General features: G+C 48.4%; 1 protein-coding gene across 1 annotated transcript in view; it reads right to left on the reverse strand.

Annotated features, from left to right (window-relative positions):
• Positions 1-6,238, reverse strand: part of LHFPL2 (LHFPL tetraspan subfamily member 2) — a 165,793-nt gene extending 159,555 nt beyond the window's left edge. The window contains exon 1 of the mRNA XM_023214927.2: positions 6,170-6,238. The gene's annotated coding sequence lies outside the window, so the exon portion shown is untranslated. The remainder of the gene's footprint in view (positions 1-6,169) is intronic.
• Between the last annotated feature and the right edge of the window lie 245 nt (positions 6,239-6,483).

A 6,483-nucleotide genomic window follows, 5' to 3' on the forward strand; every position in this document is an offset into this window, starting at 1 on the left:
TACATCCTAGCTATCAAACACACTCACAACCACTCCATGTACATTCCTCTTAACTATCTCAGTTTAAAATAACAATGAGCAGAACTCACCAAGTCTGCAAAATCACATCAGTACGAGCCTGGTCATTTGAGGCCAAATTCAAGGGCTTGATGGACAATCAAGCCAGTCAGGCCTGGTAAAGGGATCAGAGAAAATTTCACTTACAAGGACACAAGTTACTCTTGCACCTAGCATCAATTAGTAAACCTCAACATGCCAAGCAAGAGAGGGAGGCCTCCCTACAAACACTTGCCACTACCATAAAAAGAACTCCCTCTATCATCTCTAGCTCCAGACCTCGCCTCCTACCTCTAAATCCAACTTTTTGGTGGACGTCTCTCCTTGGAAAGCTTGTAGTTCAGTTTTGGATCCAACTGAACTCATTACTCCTTGCCGTCTCTCTCCAAACCGAGGTTCCCACAACTGCTTACCCCAGTGAAAGGTGCCATGACCCGTAACAGTCAAAGCGCACACTCCCTCTCCTAGGGGACCACCTCAGGAGATGAACAGGAAGTGGGGTCAATATCTGCACCCCGTCCGGCCAGGATTTCTGCACTCTGGTCCTAGCCTCCCAGCTCACCTTGTTCCCTGCCCTCTTTGTTACCTAGCCCACCTTATGGCCATGGAGCTCTTTCTAAAGTGCGATATGATCACAGCATTCACCTGCTACAAATGCTCCAGCCTTCGCACAGCTTTCAAGATGAAATACAGACTCCCTTAGCTTAGTGCCCAAGACCCCAAACCCTCAGGTACTTCCCAGCACAACCTTGACTCTAATCCAACAACTACTGTCAGCGCCCTGGCTGCACTATACCTTTCCAAGCCTTCTAGACTCCAGACTTACGTATTATCTTATCATGTATTACTGTAATTTTTAAAGTAATGAAAAAAAGAAAAAACAGGCCGGGCGCGGTGGCTCAAGCCTGTAATCCCAGCACTTTGGGAGGCCGACACGGGCGGATCACGAGGTCAGGAGATCGAGACCATCCTGGCCTACATGGTGAAACCCCGTCTCTACTAAAAAAATACAAAAAACTAGTCGGGCAAGGTGGCGGGCACCTGTAGTCCCAGCTACTCGGGAGGCTGAGGCAGGAGAATGGTGTGAACCCGGGAGGCAGAACTTGCAGTGAGCTGAGATCCGGCCACTGCACTCCAGCCTGGGCGACAGAGCGAGACTCCGTCTCAAAAAAAAAAAAAAAAGAAAAAACAAAACCTTGAAGGTGCATGATGAAACAAGTATTCACTCTTTTCTTTCCTCTTTCAGCCACATCTTCTACACCAAGAGAGAATCAAGTATTTCGAATGCCAGCTGAGACTCTTCTCTGCACACAATCTGGCTTTTATCAGTCGATGATCAGATCCTACCTTTGACCCCTTCTTTGCCTTTCTAAGGCTGACATGTCTCACGTGCAGGAAAAATTGCCGGTTTTTTAATAAAAAAGATTGTATTTACTTAGAAGCATTATGTCAACAAAACAGCCACAACTTTTTTGTTTTTTTCTGCAATTACAGAATGGTATTCAGTTCACAGAACATTCATAAAAGCTGCATCAGAGACAACTGAAGATGAAAACACTACCAACCCCATATATTAACTAATTTGCGCTGTGCACCAACGAGAGCCTGCTTTAAATTTACATGCCAGTTTACAAGCCCTACACTGTATTAGGAAAGGTTAGTGGCTACTGAAAATATCACCAGGGTCGGGCATGGTGGCTCACGCCTGTAATCTCAGCACTTTGGGAGGCCAAGGCAGGCGGATCCCTTGAGATCAGGAGTTTGAGACCAGCCTGGGCAACATGGTGAAACCCCATCTCTACTAAAAATACAAAAAATTAGCCAGGCGTGGTGGCATGCACCTGTAGTCCCAGCTACTCAGGAGGCTGAGATGGGAGAATCATTTGAACCCGGGAGGAGGAAGCTGCAGTGAGCTGAGATCATGCCATTGCACTCCAGCCTGGGCGACAGAGGGAGACTTCGTCTCAAAAAGAAAAGAAAATACCACCAGGACAGGACTATCTAAAGATAACATTTGGTAGTGTGTTAACTATACAAAAAAAGACAATGTACGGTTTAAAAACAAATGTTACACAGTCTTCCATTTCAATTTCGTTCTTTAAAAGAAGTAAATTGTATATAGGTAGTTTAAATGCTTTATAGATAAGAAAAAAAAAACTGTGCTAGAACCAACTTATTCATCATCATCATCTTCATCTTCCTCCTATTCCCTCTTTTTCTTGCTTTTTTTCAGCCTTGACAACTCCCTTTTAGTCCCAGCTACTTGGGAGGCTGAGGCAGGAGAATGGTGTGAACCCAGGAGGCGGAGCTTGCAGTGAGCCGAGATCACGCCACTGCACTCCAGCCTGGGCGACAGAGCAAGACTCCGTCTCAAAAAAAAAAAAAGAAAACTCTGAGGAGTTGACTGAGAATCTGGGTGCTTCTTCTTGTGCTCCTCCCAACAAGTGTGCACAAAGAATGCATATCACATTTTACCTCTCAGCTTCCTTGGATCTCCTTTGCCCATGTTTAGTCTTTTTTTTCCTCAGTGAGCCAGAGTCACCCAGCGCTGTCTCTATGGTGCTTAGTACACTGCAAACTGTTTGTTTTCATTGCATGCGAAACAATTTGTTTCACTGGCCAGTAGTTGTGCTGAGCCACTAAAACTGAACACTTTATCATAAAGAACAGAAAGAAATAGGCCTCCCCTTCTCCCTTTGGAAGACCCACAGGACTAGCTGTACCCTGCCACCACCCCCAGCCCCAGCCAGATCACTTCCCTCTGACCAGGCTGGAGAGTGGAAGGCAAGGACACCCAACACGCCACGTTCCAGTACAGCTCTTCTGAGTCAAAAAGGGAGCTTCCAGGGTCTATGGAAGTCCTTTGAAAACAGAGGTGTATGGTTGTTTTTTTTCTTCTTCTTCTTCTTCTTCTGTGTACTCTGTAAGAGGAGAGGCCTGCTCTTGGTTCTTGCTGTGTTACCAGAGTCCAGAACAGAGCCTGGCCCAAGGGAGCGGCTCCCTAGGTATTTGCTGAATGACAGGATGAATGACTGGATGGATGAAGAAACAAACAGGCACTCTCCCTAAATTAGAAGGAGTAATGCATAGCAGAGTTCCTCTTCTCAGTAAGCACTATTGTGCTAACAATGCCTTTGGTTCACTTTGGGGCACAATCTTAGCAAAAACTGGGAAGTGCATCATTAACCCCAAGACAGACAGACAGACAGACACACACACACACATATATATATTTTTTGTTTGTTTGTTTGTTTGTTTTTTTGAGTCTTGCTCTGTTACCCGGGCTGGAGTGCAATGGTGCCGTCTCAGCTCACTGCAACCTCCACCTCCCGGGTTCAAGTGATTCTCCTGCCTCAGCCTCCTGAGTAGCTGGAACTACAGATGCATGCCACCACGCCTGGCTAATTTTTGTATTTTTAGTAGAGACAGGATTTCACTATGTTGGCCAGGCTGGTCTCGAACTGCTGACCTCATGATCCACCCACCTCAGCCTCCCAAAGTGCTGGGATTACAGGTGTAAGCTACCGTGGGCCCAGCACCCAAGACATATATTAAAGCTTTTTGGAGTAAATTCTAGATATTAGCTATTTGCTTCTTGTTTGTATCTAAGAACAGTAAGCATTGGGTAAAATGTTGCTCTTAAGAGTTCCAAAAGAGGCACTTCTCATGTTCATTATTACAGTTTTCTTTCTACCTCAAATAAAATTTGGATATTCACTTTGGTGGGACCTAATACTTCAAGCTGCCATTGCAACGGGACATGCAGCCTGGAACTGCAAGCCACATCTGGGTTCCACCTCTAGACTCAAACAGTACCTGCATTAAACTCCCTGGAAATGGAAGACCAGAAAAGGCTAACCAGAATGAGCCAAAAGGATGCGGCAAGTTCCAGAAAGATCAGTGTTTTTGAGTGTAGGCTGGCAGGACACGGGTCCAGCTTCAACTCACTCTAAAATCAGGTATCTCTGCGTTAGCTGTTTAACAGGCACCACGTTTTCCTAGGTATTTGGAAAATCTGATCATCATCACTAACATTTTCTGAGCACTTAGTGTGAGGAACCATCCTAAGTCCTATAAATCAGTTAATCTTCAAGGTGATTATCTGAGCTGAATTCTTATCATCACCATTTTATAGACACAAAAACAGGGAAATCAAATAACATGCCCAAGGTTTAGGTACATCTGGAGCCCAACAACCCAAGTTTGGGTCTCCTATATTTGGGTTTACCATTTCATCAATTCTTTGCAGTAAAGAAGTTGAGAAGCTGTATACAGTGTTCATTAAAAAGAAATATGTAGTTTTTTTATATTGTTTTTCTATCATCTCCTACTATGGACTTTTCCTCCCTGCCCAAACACTGGGTGGTGCCATCAACACTGAGCCCATGCATATGGTGAACAGCATACATTACTTCTTCCAGAAAGCACTGCTTTGTTCTCATCTACAAAGATCCTTCTTCCTTCCTATAGACAAATGACTGGTTCACATATCATGACTCAATTTATATTCAACAATGTTCATTTGCAGTGTAATTATTCTTCCTAATTAGGCTGCTCTGAAGACAAATGACTGCCCCACCCCATCCCCCTCTCCTATAACACACAATGTCTTTTTCCTGATATAAAATGTTTGCTGCACCCTTAGAAAAAACCACAAGAAGCCACAGTCTGCTCTCCATGTGACCACTTAGAGAAAAATACTATTATAAGATAGTGTTTCATCAAATATTACTTCAAAATCAGAATCAGATTTCTAATGGATCAAAAAGCTTATCATAATATGACAGCAAAAAGAAATGAGAATCTTGGATTTTCTTTCCTATTTTAAAAACATTTCCTCTTCCCGCGAACATGTGTTCTCTATCTCTTAAATTTAAAAAGGAGTAGTTTCTAAAAGAGAACCAGTACGAAAGAAACAGAAATACCAGCAAAAGTCAACACCAAAGAAGTCAGTATCTGATCCTCTCTTAAATCTGGCAGGAGTGGAGCTCTCTGGCCAGTGGCAAAAGCAATATGCAGGTTATAAATATTCCTTCAAGCTCAGCTACTCAGGTTTACCTCTCTGGGGTGAGCCTCTAACAGCTCTGGCTGGCCCGAATCTTGACTCCCTCGGCTCCAGCACACACTTTCCATAGCGGCCGCGTTGTGATTTCAAAAAGTTCTCTTTTCCCCGTAGGTCACCCACCCATGATAACCTACATGCACAAACACACTCACACAATCACAGCAGAGAAAATGGGACATACAGGAAATGGCTCGGGTGGAGGCGAGGACAGGGGGTGGAGATAGGACTTTGTCTGTACTCTGGTCTTACTCCCATTGAAACAGCACATGGACTTTCATGGAACTCATGACCATCCTGAAATAACAGAAAAGTTGAACGGGATTGAAGAAAACCCTTTGCTTTTCTACGTTCGAAGAACCCTGGGCCGCTGAATGGAAGCGGGGAAAAAAAACTGTGTGCCTAAAAACATCCAGAAACACATGCAGAGTCTCCCCAGTCCTTCGCCCATCCCGTGGGCTCAAGCTGCCCATCCCAGATGCGGTCTTCCCCACTCCACGCCCCCTCCTCCAGCCCGCACCCCAAATCACTGAGCTGCCCACAAAAATGCAGTCCAGGTTTGAGAAGCAGCTGACGTCTGTGGCCAGAGTGACCCACACGCCACGGACCAGGGACAGCAGGGGCGACCACGGGGCGGCCCCCAGGGCGCGGTGCCAGGCGCGCTAGAGCCCGGCGCCGAGCAGCGCCCGGGACCCACGCGCCGCCGTCCTAAGCCCGCCAGCGACGGCCGGAGAGCAGGGCTCGCGCCGGCTTCCAGAGGAGACGTTGTTCCCGGCACAACTTTTTCCATTTCTGCGGCCGCCGGCGGCGCTGGGAAGCAGCTGTTCCCTTCCCATTCCCAGCACCCAACGCCCATCCCGCAGCACCTCCGACCGCTCCGCGCGGTCTCCCAGGGCGCCGAAGCTAAGTTCCCGCGCCAGCCGCGGCGCAAGCAACCTGGGCTCGGCCGGCCGCAACGGCTCTCCATGCACCCGCGCTGGGCGCCCACCTGGCCGGGCCCACCGGCTCTCCCCTCCCGCAGCGCGCGCGGGCCCGACGCCTGCCACTCACCCTGCCCCAGCTCGGCGTCTCCAGCTCCGAGCCCGCAGCCTTCCCCAAGCCAGGGCTTTCAGTGACGCCTCCTCGCAGCTACCTCGCTCTTGCCCCCGCTGGCCGGGCCTGGAAGGAGGAGGCGGGAGGAGAGCGGGAGGGGACGGCGGGAGGGGGAGCCGACGCAGGGGAGGGGAGAGGGTCCGCGGCGCGGGGGAGGAGGCGGCGAGGCGAGAGAGCGCCAAGCTCGGCGGCCGCCCGGACTAGTACTCGCGGAGAGGGAGGAGGAGGGGCGGGGGCAGCGAGAGAAAGAGGCTGCAGAGCCGCCCTGCCCA

The sequence above is a fragment of the Piliocolobus tephrosceles genome, chromosome 4 (assembly GCF_002776525.5).
Source record: "Piliocolobus tephrosceles isolate RC106 chromosome 4, ASM277652v3, whole genome shotgun sequence".
Lineage (NCBI taxonomy): Eukaryota > Metazoa > Chordata > Mammalia > Primates > Cercopithecidae > Piliocolobus > Piliocolobus tephrosceles.